The 16,540-nt window shown below is 50.9% G+C and overlaps 1 protein-coding gene across 2 annotated transcripts in view; it reads right to left on the reverse strand.

The window, feature by feature from the left end:
- SIPA1L3 (signal induced proliferation associated 1 like 3) overlaps positions 1–16,540 on the reverse strand; it is a 108,798-nt gene that overhangs the window by 69,519 nt on the left and 22,739 nt on the right. The window contains exon 1 of one of the 2 annotated variants that reach the window (XM_079985277.1): positions 13,508–13,525. The exons of the other annotated variant lie outside the window; for it this stretch is intronic. The gene's annotated coding sequence lies outside the window, so the exon portion shown is untranslated. Of the gene's footprint in view, positions 1–13,507; positions 13,526–16,540 lie in introns of those variants that run through there. 2 annotated transcript variants of the gene reach the window in all.

The following is a 16,540-nucleotide window of genomic DNA, read 5'->3' on the forward strand; positions in this document are numbered from 1 at the left end:
AGTCCCCAGTCCCAGGAGACTGTTAGCCAGAACTATGTTAATAATAATAATAATAATAATAATAATAATAATAATAATAATATATTATTTATACCCCACCCATCTGACTGAGCTTCCCCAGCCACTCTGGGCGGCTTCCAATCAAGTGTTAAAAACGATACAGCATTAAATATTAAAAACTTCCCTGAACAGGGCTGCCTTCAGATGTCTTCTAAAAGTCTGGTAGTTATTTTTCTCTTTGACATCTGGTGGGAGGGCGTTCCACAGGGCGGGCGCCACCACCGACAAGGCCCTCTGCCTGGTTCCCTGTAACTTGGCTTCTCGCAATGAGGGAACCGCCAGAAGGCCCTCAGCGCTGGACCTCAGTGTCCGGGTAGAATGATGGAGATGGAGACGCTCCTTCAAGTATACTGGACCGAGGCCGTTTAGGGCTTTAAAGGTCAGCACCAACACTTTGAATTGTACTTGGAAATGTACTGGGAGCCAGTGTAGGTCTTTCAAGACCGGTGTTATATGGTCTCAGCGGCCCTCCCAGTCACCAGTTTAGTTGTCACATTCTGGATTAGTTGTAGTTTCCAGGTCACCTTCAAAGGTAGCCCCACATAGAGCGCATTGCAGTAGTCCAAGCGAGAGATAACTAGAGCATGCATCACTCTGGCCCTCAGCGCTGAATCTCAGTGTCTTGGCCATGTTGCCTTGACCAACACGTATTCCTGTACGGCATGAGGTTCGACTAGATGGCAGTCAAGGTCCCTTCCAGCTCTATGATTCATGGTTCATGCTTTGGGTCATTTTACATTCAGTGGGCTATTTAATTTTTTTAAATAAAGTTGTTGCTTTTTTAAGAGTGATCTGACGTTGGAAATGAAAATATATTCCATGTTACAGGCTGGAAGAAGGCAGTGGCAGAGAGAGGGAGCACAGAATACAACAACCCTCCAGTGTAGCCTGGCGATCATTTATCTGCACACAAGCACACACTAGTTGCAAGGGTGGGTGTGCGAAGTTTCTCAGAGGGGCAGCATTTGGGAGAGCATGCTTAACCCTTTCCTGCCAGGCACACCCTCTGCTTCCTCACTCAAGGGAAACTTTCCTGTGGGCAAGAAAGCAGATGGGGGACAATTCTGATCTCAAGCAGCCTGCAGGAAAATGGTTAATTGCTCCTTCCCAAGAGTTGGGGGTGGGGTGAGTAATTAACTGTTTAATTGCCAGCCACTTAAGACCCAAACTGTCCCCCATCTGCTTTCTTGCCCACAGGGGAGACTTCCATTTCCCGGAGTTCATCTGCTACTCACAATGACAGATGCAGTCCCTCTTTGGCTGTGGCTTTAAAACGCTGCAAAGGAAATTACGGTTTGGATTTCTGGCTCCAAACCCCCAACACACACACACAGCTCCCACCCTCAAATGGGGATCAAACACAGCTCCCACCCCCAGATGGGGATCAAACTCGCAACCTTGGCATTCTCAGCACCACGCTCTAACCAACTTAGTGATGCCGCCACCGCAGTTTAAAATCCTCCGAGGGGGAAGAACCCACCAATATCTGAGGGAGTCCCTTGACTTGTCAGAACACGCTGCCCTACTCCTGGCACTCGTAAGGCGCCAAACTAGCATTCCCAGCCCAGCTGGAAGGGGAAGGAGCTTCGCACCCAGGACAGAAATCCAGGCACCTGCAACAGCTGCTGCCTCTCTGGTCCAGGTGGGGGCAGCTGTGGCCACACCTGAGCACAGCCAGGTGATCCTCAGTCCTGCTTCAACCCTAACGGGGCTTCAGAACCACCACCAAAGGAACACAAGTGAACCGCAAAAAGAACCTGCACAAACGACGCTGACACAAAAACCCACACATACATTAAGCAAAGTAGAAATATCGCCTTCCTGACCCCACCCCCACCCACCATGGCCTCCTCCACCTCTCCCCCCTTTTTTCTTCATAATAATAATAATAATTTATTATTTGTACATCGCCCACCTGGCTGTGTTTCCCCAGCCACTCTGGGTGGCTTCCAACAAAGACAAAAAAAATACACTAAAATGTAACACATTAGAAACTACCCTGAACAGGGCTGCCTTCAGATGTCTTCTGAATGTCAGGTAGTTGTTTATCTCTTTGACATCTGCTGGAAGGGCGTTCCACAGGATGGGTGCCACCACCGAGAAGGCCCTCTGCCTGGTTCCCTGTAACTTGGCTTCTCGCAGCGAGGGAACCGCCAGAAGGCCCTCGGAGCTGGACCTCAGCGTCTGGGCAGAACGATGGGGGTGGAGATGCTCCTTCAGGTATAATGTAACCCTAAGCAGCCTTTCTCAACCTGTGGGTCCCCAGATGTTGTTGAACAACAACTCCCATCACCCCTAGCTAGCAAGGCCAGAGCTCAGGTATGATGGGAGTTGTAGTCCAACAACATCGGGGGACCCACAGGTTGAGAACCGCTGCTGGGCCTAACGTCTCAACACATGAAACTGACCTATGGAAAACGTAACGGGGGGAAAGAGACATTGCGCATACCTTTGTAAACCAAGAAAACTTTAATAAAATATTTTTAAAAGGAAAAAAGAAAGGACTCAACACCCAGGGCTTGCAAGCCAGGGCCAGTCCTGACCTCAGCCATGGAAAAGGGAAAGGCCAAACCCCTAGCGTACCTCTGCTGCCCTGCAACCACGGAAGTCCTCTGTTACCATAGAAACCTGGAGCGGCCCAGCCAGACGGTTCAAAGTCCCGGCCTCCGAGGCTCTGACCCGATCGATTCCTCTTGCAACCTGCCTGCAACTGAGCGGTGATTTATGGCTGGGCTCTGGAGGGCTGTGCAGGCCAGAGCTCAGCCGTGGCTCGTGCCACGAGAACGCCGCCCCTGCGGCGGCCAAACACCTTGAGGCTTCTTTCCCACCTGCCTTCGAGGTCGCTTAACTCCCACCCATAGCTGTCAACTTTTCCCTTTTCTTGCAAGGAATCCTATTTGGAATAAGGGAATTTCCCTTAAAAAGAGGGAGAAGTTGACAGCGATCCTCCCACCGTCAGCTTTATAAATGACGCAGCCTGGTAACTCCAGGCAAAAAGCAACCAATTGCTCAGTAGGTGGAGCACAGAATTGTAGGGCTGGAAGGGGCACCCAGGGGCCATCTAGACCAACCCCCTGCAATGCAAGAATCTCAGCGAAAGCATCCCTGACGGATGGCCAGCCAACCTCTGCTTGGGAAACCTCCAGTGGAGGTAGACCACCACCTTCTGAGGGAGTCCGTCCCACTCTCAAACAGCTCTTGCCGCAAGGAAGTTCTTCCTTGGGCTTAGTTGGAATTATTATTATTATTATTATTATTATTATTATTATTATTATTATTATTATTTGTACCCCACCCACTCTGGGCGGCTTCCAACAAAGATTAAAAATAGATTAAAATGCCACACATTAAAAACTTCCCTGGCCAGGGCTGCCTTCAGACGTCTTCTAAAAGTCAGATACAGTGGTACCTCTGGTTGTGAACAGGATCCGTTTCGGAGCCCCATTCACAACCTGAAAGGAACGCAACCTGTGTCTGTGAATGCCGCGGTTTGCTGCTTCTGTGCATGCACATGACGACATTTTGCGCATTTGCACATGCGAGTCGCAAAACCTGGAAGTAACGCTTTCTGGTACTTTCGGGTCGCCACAGGATGCAACCTGAAAAAACGTATCAAGAAGCAAACGTAACAAGTGGTATGACTGTAGTTGTCTATTTCTTTGACATCTGGTGGGAGGGCGTTCCACAGGGCGGGTGCCACTACCGAGAAGGCCCTCTGCCTGGTTCCCTGTAGCTTGGCTTCTCACAGGGAGGGAACAGCCAGAAGGCCCTCGGAGCTGGACCTCAGGGTCCGGGCAGAACGATGGGGGTGGAGACGCTCCTTCAGGTATCCAGGGCTGAGGCCGTTTAGGGCTTTAAAGGTCAGCACTAATACTTGAATTGTGCTCGGAAACATACTGGGAGTCAATGTAGCTCTTTCAAGACTGGTGTTATGTGGTCTCGGCGGCCGCCCCCAGTCACCAGTCTAGCTGCCGCATTCTGGATTAGTTGCAGTTTCCAGGTCACCTTCAAAGGTAGCCCCACGTAGAGTGCATTGTAGTAGTCCAAGCAGAAGATACCTAGAGCATGCACCCCAGAAATCACCCCAGAATTGGCCCAACTAAACATCTTCCAAGACAATAATGCCCACTTACACCACAAAGAACTCATAACCCACCTACTTTCAGCAGCCAGAAACACCATAACCAGACACTGGAGAGTAAGCATGGACCAATGGTACCAAGTAGTATGGGAAACAGCCCTACTAGAAAAAATAACCAATAAACTGAAACTGACACGAGGACAAATAGAAGAAGACGCCTTCACCCCAGTATGACTCCCCTTTATCACATACACAGCCCAACAAGACAATGACAAAAATCCACCAATAGCATACAAATCAATATGGCTAACCTGATTCAAAACACCCACCCACCCCACTCACACATGAAAACAAAGACCACCACAGCCAACCACAAATGAACAACCACACCCTAGGCCAACCCCAACCTCTCTCACCACCAAAGGAACACAAGTAAACAGCAAAGAACCTGCCCAAGCAACGCTGACACCAAACCCTACATACATTAAGCAAAATAGAAACATCGGCGCCCGGCCCCACCCCATCCATCTTCCCCCCCCTCTCCCCCTTTTCTTCCGAATGTCTCAACAAATGAAACTGATTTGTAAAAAAGTTATGTGGAAAAAATACGAGAGACATTACACATACTTCTCTAAAGCAAGAAAATCTTTAATTAAAAATACAAAAAAAAAAAAGGCACATTCTACTCATGTAAGAACACACTGGTTCCCAGGCTGTCCACGGGCTGGATGTAGAAGGCGATTGGGCCGGATCCGGCCCCCGGGCCTTAGTTTGCCTACCCATGGACCAGAGGGAGGTGCACAGCAGCCACAGGTGCTGCTCCGTGCTTGCAGAGGGGCAGAGGGAGGGGGTCAAGAGCCTTGCAGGCCAGGAAGCGCAGCAGCAGCAGCTGAGCCCCGGCTGAGCTCCCTCAGCCAAGCCAACCTCCCTTGCAGGATGCATCCCCTGCGGCAGCGACAGCAGCAGCTTAGGGGAGAGCAGACAGAGAAACCCGTCTGCCGACAGCCCAAATCCCCTCTTCCTCCAAGTCAATCCCCAAGCCAGACTCCTTAAGCAGAAGCCCCCCAACCCTTGAAAAAAAATAGCCATTTTTTGCAAAGCACACAAGCTGAACAGGCTCTCCCGACTGCCGGGGGTGTGGGCGTCATTCTCATGCCCAGGAACATCTGCCCTGGCCCATCCATGCTCTCACAGTGGAGGTGGCCCAGTAAAGGAGGACCTTGATATTATTTGTGTTGTTGTTGTTTAGTCGTGTCCAACTCTTCGTGCCCCCTGGACCAGAGCACGCCAGGCACTCCTCTCTTCCACTGCCTCCCGCAGTTGGGTCAAACTCATGCTGGTAGCTTCGAGAACACTGTCCCACCATCTCATCCTCTGTCGTCCCCTTCTCCATGTGCCCTCCATCTTTCCCAACATCAGGGTCTTTTCCAGGGAGTCTTCTCTTCTCATGAGGTGGCCAAAGTACTGGAGCCTCAGCTTCAGGATCTGTCCTTCCAGTGAGCACTCAGGGCTGATTTCCTTCAGAATGGAGAGGTTGGATCTTCTTGCAGTCCATGGGACTCTCAAGAGTCTCCTCCAGCACCATAACTCAAAAGCATCCATTCTTCGGCGATCAGCCTTCTTTATGGTCCAGCTCTCATTTCCATATTTTTGATATTATTTGTAGTATTATTAATATTATTATTATTACAGTCATACCTCGGGTTGAAGTAGCTTCAGGATGAATATTTTCGGGTTACGCTCCACGGCGACCCAGAAGTAACGGAGCACGTTCCATCCGGGTTTCGCCGCTTACGCATGCACAGGCGCGTCTTACGTTTACTTCAGGATGCGAACAGGGCTCCGGAACAGATCCCGTTCGTATCCAGAGGTACCACTGTATAGCTCTGGAAGAAGCAGTCTGGGCCATGGAGGTTTTTCAAGGAGCAGGTTGACACTAGCCTGTCTCAGGGCACAGGACCAGGTCTCCAGTGTTAGCAACACAGATATATAAGCTAGTCGCCAAATGGCACCTTAAATATAGGTTGCGGTGGCCACAACGGAATGCCTGTTCACCAGGGGGCTGGACTGGATGACCCTCGGGGTCCCTTCCAGCATTACAATCCTATGATGTCAACTGCTTGGCTGCCGCCTGCTCTTACAGCAATTCCCTTGTGCCAGTGTTCAAGAAGAAAAAACACACACCCTGGAAATGGAATTAACTATGGACTAGGGGAAAATTAGCCGAATATTGGGAATGTATAAGTGATAATGGAATAATGCTAGTGGCTTTCAGAGAAGCTCTGTAACAGTTTAAGAAATATTGTAAAAAGGCAAAATAGAAGTGGCGGGTAGGTATAAAGGTAATAGCAAAATTTGGAAATGTGAATTAAAGAAATTAGAATTTGGATGATTGTCAGAGAAGCCGAAGGAAGTCAAAAATGGAAAATTTAATAGAAATTGTAATGTGGTATGAATGTATGGAAAATTAATAAAATATCATTTAAAATAAAAGGAATTAACTATGGACTAAGGCGGAGGTTTTCAAAGTGTGGTCGCCAACATGGATCCTAGAAATCTCCGCGTAGTCGCAGCTGGACCAAAATGCACCTGGGGGGATTTCAAACACTACTGGGCTCCAGATCCCCCAGGTCTGCTACTGGTAACCTTACAAGCCTTCCTTCCGAAAGCTTGCACCGAGTCCCAGAATTCCTCAGAGTTTCTCCCCAAGGGCCAATGTAGTCTTGACACTGCGAGATGACTGTGTGTGCAAGACGCCAGCCCTTTGGAGCAGCCCTGCTGGCGAAAACCTTGCTTGGGAGCCTGGTAAAAAGCAGCAGCTGAATGAGCCACATGGCAGCCCTCTTGCCTTTGAAAGGGAAATAACAACAACTTATTATTTATACTCCGCTCATCTGGCTGGGTTTCCCCAGCCACTCTGGGCGGGTTCCAACAGAATATTAAAATACAATAATCTATCAAATATTAAAAGCTTCCAAAAAACAGGGCTGCCTTCAGATGTCTTCTAAAAGTCTGGTAGTTGTTTTTCTCTTTGACATCTGGTGGGAGGGCGTTCCGCAGGGCAGGTGCCACCACCAAGAAGGGCCTCTGCCTGGTTCCCTGTAACTTGGCTTCTTGCAGCGAGGGAACCCCCAGAGGGCCCTCGGAGCTGGACCTCAGTGTCCGGGCAGAACGATGGGGGTGGAGACGCTCCTTCAGGTATACTGGGCCGAGGCCGTTTAGGGCTTTAAAGGTCAGCACCAACACTTTGAATTGTGCTCGGAAACATACTGGGAGCCAATGTAGGTCTTTCAAGATGGGTGTTATGTGGTCTCAGCGGCCGCTCCCAGTCACTAGTCTAGCTGCCGCATTCTGGATTAGTTGTAGTTTCCGGGTCACTTTCAAAGGTAGCCCCACATACAGTGCATTGCAGTAGTCCAAGTGAGAGATGACCAGAGCATGCACCACTCTGGCAAGACAGTCTGCGGGCAGATAGGGTCTCATCCTGCGTACCAGATGGAGCTGGTAGACAGCTGCCCTGGACAGAGAATTAACCTGCGCCTCCATGGACAGCTGTGAGTCCAGAATGACTCTCAAGCTGTGCTCCTGGTCCTTCAGGGGCACAGATATCCCATTCAGGGAGTCTTCCACACCTGCCCACCTCCTGTCCCCCCAAAACAGTACTTCTGTCTTGTTTGGCCAGGTCTCAGAGGCCAGGTGCTCCGTTTCAGGCTCCAGCTGAATCTACAAGGGCAGCCCCGTGGTCCCTGAGGAAAGCGTTCCCGGATTGTGGAGCTTGGCTGCCACAGAGAGAACAGCTTGTTTGCTTTGTGACTCAGTGAGCAAGGGAGGAGAGCAGGCGGGCGAAGGCACACAGCCCTTTGCCAAAGCATCACTGTATGCTTGCTAAGCTGCAAAGCCACAGTTGCACACCTATGGCTCTGCCCGCCTTGACTCTGGCCGAAAAAGCCTTTCTGTGCTGTTACCTTTCTTTGCTCTGCCTGTTCCCCAGCAGGGTGTGAGAAAATGCAACCTTCACAAAGGCCATTCCTCTCTCCAGGAGGGTGGAAGAAGCAAGGCTCATCATGGGATCCTCTCCACGAACACCCCCCAGAAACAAGCCCTATGCTTGGATACCCTGCTGCGTCCAACCACTGAATGGTAAAGGACCCCTGACAGTTAAGTCCAGTCGCGGACGACTCTGGGGTTGCGGCACTCATCTTGCTTTACTGGCCGAGGGAGCCGATGTTTGTCCGCAGACAGTTTTTCCAGGTCATGTGGCCAGCATGACTAAGCCGCTTCTGGCAAAACCAGAGCAGCGCACAGAAACGCCGTTTACCTTCCCGCTGGAGCGGTACCTATTTATCTACTTGAACGTGATATGCTTTCGAAGTGCTAGGTTGGCAGGAGCAGGGACCGAGCAACGGGAGCTCACCCCGTCACGGGGATTCGAACCGCCGACCTTCTGATCGGCAAGCCCTAGGCTCAGTGGTTTAGACCACAGCGCCACCCTTGTCCCCCCCCCCCGTCAATCCACCGAGGCACCCCCTAAAACGGCACTGGCCCTTGTCACAAGCAGACAATGACAAGGGGGCGAGAGAGGAGCTTGTCCAGCAAATGCCAAGGACGCTGCCTCCATTTGCACAAGTGCGAGTTGGACACAGACCAAAGCCGCCTCCTGGATCCGGCCCGGGATTGCAAAGCCAAGAGAAAACAACAAAGAGCCTGCTCTGCAAAGCAAAGTCTCGGAGGCATCTGACCCCGACGCTGGCAATGCCAGGCAGAAAAGATGTTTACACCAGAATAATCACACTGTGCAGATCCCATTGAACCAGTCAATCAAAAAGGACGACAGATGGCCCGGCCGAGTCGTAGCATGAATTAGGTACTGCACGAACCTAGGTGAGAGCCCTTGTGCGGGCGAAAGAGGACGGCAGTCCCCATAAATGGGCCCAGAATGGCAGTAGCAGCTCATGGGCATCCTCTCGCCAGTGTTTGAAATTCCCCAGGTGCCAGGCGCATTTTGCAACTGCCCTGAGTCCAATTGCAACCCTGTGGAGATCTCTGTATGCCAGGTTGGCACATGGTAGTAATAATAATAATAATAATAATAATAATAATAATAATAATAATAATTTATTTATGCCCCGCCCATCTGGCTGAGTTTCCCCAGCCACTCTGGGCAGCTCCCAATCAAACGTTAAAAACAGTACAGCATGAAATATGGTTCACTCCCCTCCTCAGTTAATTCCTACAACGACCCTGCAAGGGAGGTTAAGAGGCTGCAAATGACTCCAAGGTGACCCAGTGGGGATTTGAACCCTGATCTCCCAGGTCCGACACTTGAACCACTACACCGCAATAGCTTCCTAAGGCAGCTCAGGAAATTAAGTAGGTGAATAAATGTGGAGAAAGGCAAACGTCACTTAGAGAAGGATCTGAAATATTTTCCTTGAAGCTTGAATTTGGTTTATTCTGGATTGTTTTATTTGATGTGTTGATGTGTTAATGTATTGTAACCCGCTTTGAGGTTTTCCCCCCTTTAAAATATGAATCAGCATAGAAATGAAAAGAATACTACTACTACTAATAAGTCTCATGGCAAAAAAAGGCACCTAGACATTCTGTTGTGGCGACCGTAACCTAGGTTTAAGGTGCCATTTGATGATTAGCTGATATATCTGAGTTTCTAGCACTGCCTCTCTCTCTCTCTCTCTTTTTCTCTTCCCCAGAGGAGAGTTTGCCTTCAAACAGAGCATGCCTTTTTGGTTAGGCTGTGGGACTCTCTGGGGCGCAGGCTCCGAACAACAGCCCCAGGCAGAAAGATGCAAGCTGTTTCAGAGCAGCAGCTCCTGCGCAAGCCTAATCGAAACGAACAGAAGCTCCTCCGATGCAGGCAGGCCAGAGAAAAAGGCACCCTCATTTTCATCAGAGCCCAGACTGGAAAGGCAGATGCACCCGGGTTCGAATCACCCGGTCCCAGGGTGCTTCCAACACCACGACGTTCTCCTGGCAAAACGAACTCTGCGGCTAATTGCTTTCCCAGGGCTTGTAGGAGGGAACAGGCACTTGATTCATTCACAAACATCTTAGAAATCCATGTGAAATCCATTCCATGCATTCCCCCTAGATACACAGCGCTGCATCCGAAATGTTCCAACATGATCAGAATACCAGCTTTTCTAGACTCATCGGCCAGGGGGGGAAAACTGGCAAGCCGAGAGGAAAAAGCTCGCCCCCGTCAAATCCTCTCGCACTGAACTACCACACAGAAACTGATGCAAGCAAAACAACATGTGGGAAAGGGGGCTTCAGAGGGACCGCCTCAGGGGACCAGGCCAAACCCAGACCCTGCAATTGCCACCTGAGCTCCTTCTTTGTGTGAGAGTTCCTTACGTATATTTAGGTGCCAGGCAGAAACATTCCTCTTTAACCAGGTATTTTGGCTTCTAATCAATCTATGGCCGTTTAAAGCAGGAGTTTCTTCTTCTTTTTTCTTTCCCCCCGGAAAGAAAACATTTAACGAATGTACAGTCATACCTCAGGTTGAAGTAAATTCAGGATGAGTATTTTCGGGTTGCGCTCCGCAGCAACTCAGAAGTAACGGAGAGTGTTACTTCCGGGTTTCGCCACTCGTGCATACGCTCAAAATGACGTTACACGCATGGGCGGACGTGGCGAATCGCGACCCGCGCACGCGCAGACACGAGTTACGTTCGCTTCAGGATGCGAACGGGGCTCCGGAACAGATCCCGTTCACATCCAGAGGTACCACTGTATGGGTTTGGGGTTTTTGTTGCTATTGTTTTGCTTTGGTTCTGTAAAGACGCACGGAGTTGCCTGCAGCGAGAGAAGGAATCTAATAAATTTAATAAATAAAGCAAACCCGGGCCAAACTGGGTTCAGAACAAGGATAAGGGGAGCAAGGCATGGGTTCCACAGGGGACAGGAAATCACACCACCCCCTGAGGTAAGCAGTGTTAGAAACTCAGATATAGAAGCTAGGTGCCAAATGCCACCTTAAACCTAGGTTGTGGTCTGTTCACCAGGGGGTTGGACTAGATGACCTGGGGTCCTTTCCAACACTACGATTCTACAGTCTCAGCTACACTGCTTGACTCTAGCTTGCTCTTACAACAATTCACTTATCCCAGAAGGAGAAACACACACAGCAGAAAGGGAAAAGGCAAAGCTTTTTAAACTGGCACCCGGAAATCTCCAGGTATTCACAATTCGGCATGTGCTCATATCAAAATGTACCTGGCGCCTGGGCAACTTCAAACCCTGGAGGTGAGCTATTGGTAGCTAGCTCCTGCAAGCCAAAGTCCACCTGAAGAACACGGACGCCCAAGTTGGGCACAGATAGTGACTGAGTCAGCAGCACACAGAGCCACAAATCCCCCTGGACACAAACCTGTCTCTCCCTTGTGGTCCCTCATGACACCGGGACGAACGGAAACCTCCTTGCCTCCTTAGAACGCCCAAGCCCAACATGTGGTTTCTTGCAACGAGCAGAAAAGCAGGCTACACAAAGTGATCGCTCTCAAGCACTCAAGGACCATTCTCCTATCAAGAAGGTCAGCAAGAAGTTGAAAGTGTTTGCACATGCAAAAGGAGACACAAGTACAAGCTCCCGCCCTGAATTCCTGGCTTTCCCCTTCACACTTGGCCTCCGAACTGCTTATCTGGAGACCCTGTTCCTTGTGACCGACATCATCAGCTTTCTCATCCTCCTCTCTGGGCTCCTTCCAAACCTGTCATCCCCGCACGGCTCTTGCAAGGAGAAGGAAGCTCACGGTATGTCATCCCCATTACTCATGTCTTGCTGCTGTGACATTTCCTCCAGGAAATGAGACACGGTTGGAAGGCGGGAGAAGGAAAAAAAGGGAGACGGGGCAGATGGCCGGTGTGGTCAAGTCACAGGCATCCGTTTGCGCCGGGGACAAAGCACCCTTGGTTGGGGAGGGTGGCTGGCTTCCTCCTGAACCCAAATCTCTCCCAGGCCCTATTTCCAACGCCCGAGCCACTATACCACATAGAGCTGCTCCATGAACTCTGGGAAAGCTGGGATTCCAGTGCCAAAATAATTGCTTGGGGAGAAATATATACAGTGGTACCTAGGGTTAAGAACTTAATTTGTTCTCGAGGTCCGTTCTTAACCTGAAACTGTTCTAAACCTGAGGTACCGCTTTAGCTAATGGGGCCTCCTTTCTGTTCTCATCCTGAAGCAAAGTTCTTAACACAAGGGTTTTCTGGGTTAGTGGAGCCTGTAACCTCAAGCGTCTATAACTCGAGGTACCACTGTATATATTTCTGATCCTGAAATGTCAATATACAGTGGTGCCTTGGGTTAAGAACTTAATTCGTTCTGGAGGTCCGTTCTTAACCTGAAACTGTTCTTAACCTGAGGTACCACTTTAGCTAACGGGGCCTCCCACTGCTGCCGCGCCACCACTGCATGATTTCTGTTCTCATCCTGAAGCAAAGTATTTAACCCGAGGTACTATTTCTGGGTTAGCGGAGTCTGTAACCTGAAGCGTCTGTAACCCAAAATACCACTGTATAAGTATTAGGAAACTAGTGGCTAAAGGAAGGGACCATGTGTTAGTTCTTGAGCCTCTCAGTTTGCTCCTCCTCCGAAGGGGCACCCACAGATTCCCTCTGGGACCCCCCCCCCCCAGTCTGCACGCTGCGGCTTCCTTCCCACGGGCGAACTCCCGGGGCCACCGATCCATCGCTACTGGGCTCCAGGGGCAGCGTCTCCATGCTCAGGAAGCACAAATCCCCACTCCAAGCAGAGCTCATGGAAACTGGCTGGTGGGGGGGGGGGCTCTCCTTGGCTTGGCAGCCACTCGAAGCCAAAGGAAATTCCACAGAGCCAGAACATAACACTCTGGGGCTGGGCAGCTATGGGAGAGGAGAGAGCTCGAGGGAGGGGAAGGGCAGCGGCAAAAGGAAGGAGCAAAAGCTTTTTCGAGGAGGGGAGAGAAGACGCAGCTGGCTTTTGAGGCAGCTGTTGAAGGTAGCAGATTAACGTCCCTGGCCAAGGAGTGGATTGCAATAAGCGAAGGATTAAAGGAAAGGAAAGAAGAGGGGCCAGGGAGCTCAGGAGGAAAGGCTCAACAGCCGCAAACCAGGAAGGCATGCAAAACTGGCCCCACAGCCTGCAGAAGGGGAACAAGGCTGCCTTGGCGGGGTATGAATACAGATATAGCAATAGTAACCACCAGCAGAACAGGGGCACCAGACCGACAGCCCCTTCAAGGACTGCTGCTGCCTCCCTTCTAAGCTGCCAGGAATTTGCACCTGCGATGAGGAAGGACCGGCCTCGGTTCAGTCCGTTTCCCTACCCGATCCTTTACAAAATGTCAAAGATTGATTCAGCACCTGCAAGGCTTCTTCTCCGTGGAAGCAGGTGGAGGAGAGCGTGGTTGTTGCAGGGGCCGCAGAGGTCATGGCGACTGGCCTTGCCAGGTGCCCAGGAAGGGGCTTTGTCCTGCTGCCGCTGCCTCCTGGCCGGCCTCACCAGCCAGAGACAGTCCCAACGGCCAGGAAAGGCTCGGCTCTGCGATTCCCACGCTGCCAGCCAGGAGCTGGGCTGCGGTTGGGGAGAGGCAGACAAAAGGCCAGCGCTGGCTGGCTGCTGACCAGTGAAAGTGCCAGGACTCTGAGCGCTCCCAAGTTGGAGGCCGGTCAAGCCCAGAGGGCGGCTGACGCAGCACCAGAAAGGAGCAGCCCAGAAACCGACAGCAAGGCCCAAGGTCTTGCCAAAGCAGACAGAGCTCGCACCTCCAGCTTCACCTCTGCATATCTGCCTGCGCTGGGATCCTGAAGGCCCTACACCACCAGCCCCTTCCAGCCTCCCTCTCCTTCACTACTGGCTGGGCCAAGATCCACCCCACAACTCAGTCCCTGGCCCACAGCCGACCCCATGAAAGGTGGGTTTGCACCAGCACACAGAACGTGCTGAAATAAATAAATCAAGGTCTTATGTATAGAATAAAGGTTCATAAATATACCAGGCAAACACGTACATAGATATATAGGCCACATGTCTGAAGCTGCACAGGGGAGCAACCATGGAGCCATTTTGACTCCCAGGCTGACCAGGTGTTTTTTCTGCAAGGTCAAATGGAAGAGCCTCCCCATTGTCTTTTCCTTCACAAATCCTGTCTTAAGGGTATGTCTGTGTATGAATAGGGTGAGCCTGTGAGCTGGCTCAGGAACTACGTATTTATCATTACAAAAGACTGGCCAGGCTCCCCAGGGTATCCAATCAAGTGACCATTAACAGGTAACCTGCCAGACAGGAGGTAAACAACCCACTCAGATTTCTGCTGTAGACCGCCCTTTCTGTATGAAGTTTCTGGGGGTGGTCTTTGACTCCAAGGTGGGCAATTTAAAATGTCTATATAAAGGCGGGCACATCTTGGTTCTGGGTCCCCCTCCTTTTCCTGTGTGTGAAGGGGGCACCCTGTTGCAACAGTTCAATAAAGATCAGGCTTACAAGCTGCTTTGCTTCTCAATATTCTCTGGTTGGCCTCTGTTCTTTTCTCCGACTGATGGAGAACCTACAAAGGACTCTGTAAGGGCTCTTGTTGGAATAAGGGCAGGTTTTCGTTTATTACAGTGCCTTGCAGGGTGAAGGAATCACACCAAGGGAGGCACTCGGACCCTCAAAAGCGGCATAGAAATGGGATGGAAAATAATTTGAGGATCCTGAGGAGGCAGCTGTTCCCTTGACTGTGCCTGGAAAGCAGGCAGGGCCCAGGGTGTGTATGTGTGTGTGTGTCTGCCTCAGCACATTCCACCTTTGGCTGCCAAGACAAAGTCCCTGGCACGTGCGGCGCCGTGTCCCCGTACCTAGGTGGCTCAGGTGCCACTTTGCCCTTGGAAGTCCCTGAACGTGGCCCCTTCCTGCTGCCAGCAAGGGGGAAGTATGCCCTGCCAACGGCAGCATCGTTGCATGCTGACTTTTTAGGTCCATTAGTGTTTCTACGTGTTTGGTTTCACTTGCTTTCATTTCTGCTCCGAGGCAAAATGACTGACTCCAACGGGTATTTACAGGCTGGAAGGTGGGCAGAGGAGGGCGGCCAGGATGGAGGAGGACCTGGAAGCCAAGCCTGATGAGGAGCAGACGGAGGGAGGACATGACGGCCATCTTCAAATATCTCAAGGGCTGTCCCCTGGAAGACGGAGAAAGCTTGCTTTCTGCTGCTCCAAAGGGGAGGACTCAACATTAGGAAGACCTGGGAGCCACCCTTCCATCCAGTGTTAGAAACTGAGATATGAAAGCTAGGAGCTAAACAGCACCCAAAACCTAGGTTATAGGTGTCACCGCCAGGGAGCGTCTAGGAACACTTTTTTAAATAGCAAGAAAACAAAGCTGAAGATGAATGAACTGTAGCTAAAATCTTACGTTCATTTTTCACATGGTCTAGTCGTCATCTGAAGACTGCAAAAAACAAAGCCATATCACCCCCCCCCCCTAATATTATTACGAGGGTCCCTTCTCCAGTCTTCAGAGAGTGGCTGGAAGTCGATAGGCAGAAAAAGGTCATTTTTACAGTGGTACCTCTGGATGCGAACGGGATCCGTTCCGGAGCCCTGTTCGCATCCTGAGTAGAACGTAAAACACGACTGCGCATGCACGGGTCGTGTTTTGCCGCTTCCGCACATGATGTCATTTTGAGAGTCTGTGCCTGCGCGAGCAGCGAAACCCGGAAGTAACGTGTTCCATTACTTCTGGGTCGCTATGGAGCATAACCTCAAAAGGCTCAACCTGAAGCACATTTAACCCAATATATGACTGTAATCTGAAATCTTAGGCTCAGTACTGCACCCAGAGCTCAGAAACTGCTCGCGCGAATGAAATTCCCCGTCACAAAATGCGCCTAGAACAATGGGAGTTTTGAATGACTGCTTCCTTCGCCGGTGCTTCCCAGCTCCTCCCAGGAGTTGTGCCAGTATTTTTGTCTGCCTGAGATTTTCTGCATTCAGAGGCTTATCCCCTTGCCGGACTTTCGCCCCCTCCTTCCGCGGCCCCCACCCTGGGCCCGCAAGCCAGGCCCCGGCCTCCTCGGAAAAGCCTTCCTCTGCTCCAAGACCACCTCCTACCAGTAGCTGCCTGGCTGTCGGCTGGAAGTGGCAGCAAAGGGAGGCAATTTAACAAATCTATGACTGGAGGGGAAGAGGCGTTGAGGGGAGCAGTTAATGAAGAGCGGTGGGAAACTGCAGGCAGGGCGGCCTGCCAGAGACATCTCCGACGCAAACTGGAGCAGGCATCAAAGATTTATGGGGGGCATTAATTTTTTATTACGAGGGAACGAGCGGCTCTTCGTGTACATGCGGCACACAAACCGGGAGTGGGGGGTGTTCCAGGATTTGAAAAGGCAAAGAATTACGCCGCTGCATCAAAAG

This window comes from Podarcis cretensis, assembly GCF_951804945.1.
Source record: "Podarcis cretensis genome assembly, chromosome: 8".
Classification (NCBI taxonomy): Eukaryota; Metazoa; Chordata; class Lepidosauria; order Squamata; family Lacertidae; genus Podarcis; species Podarcis cretensis.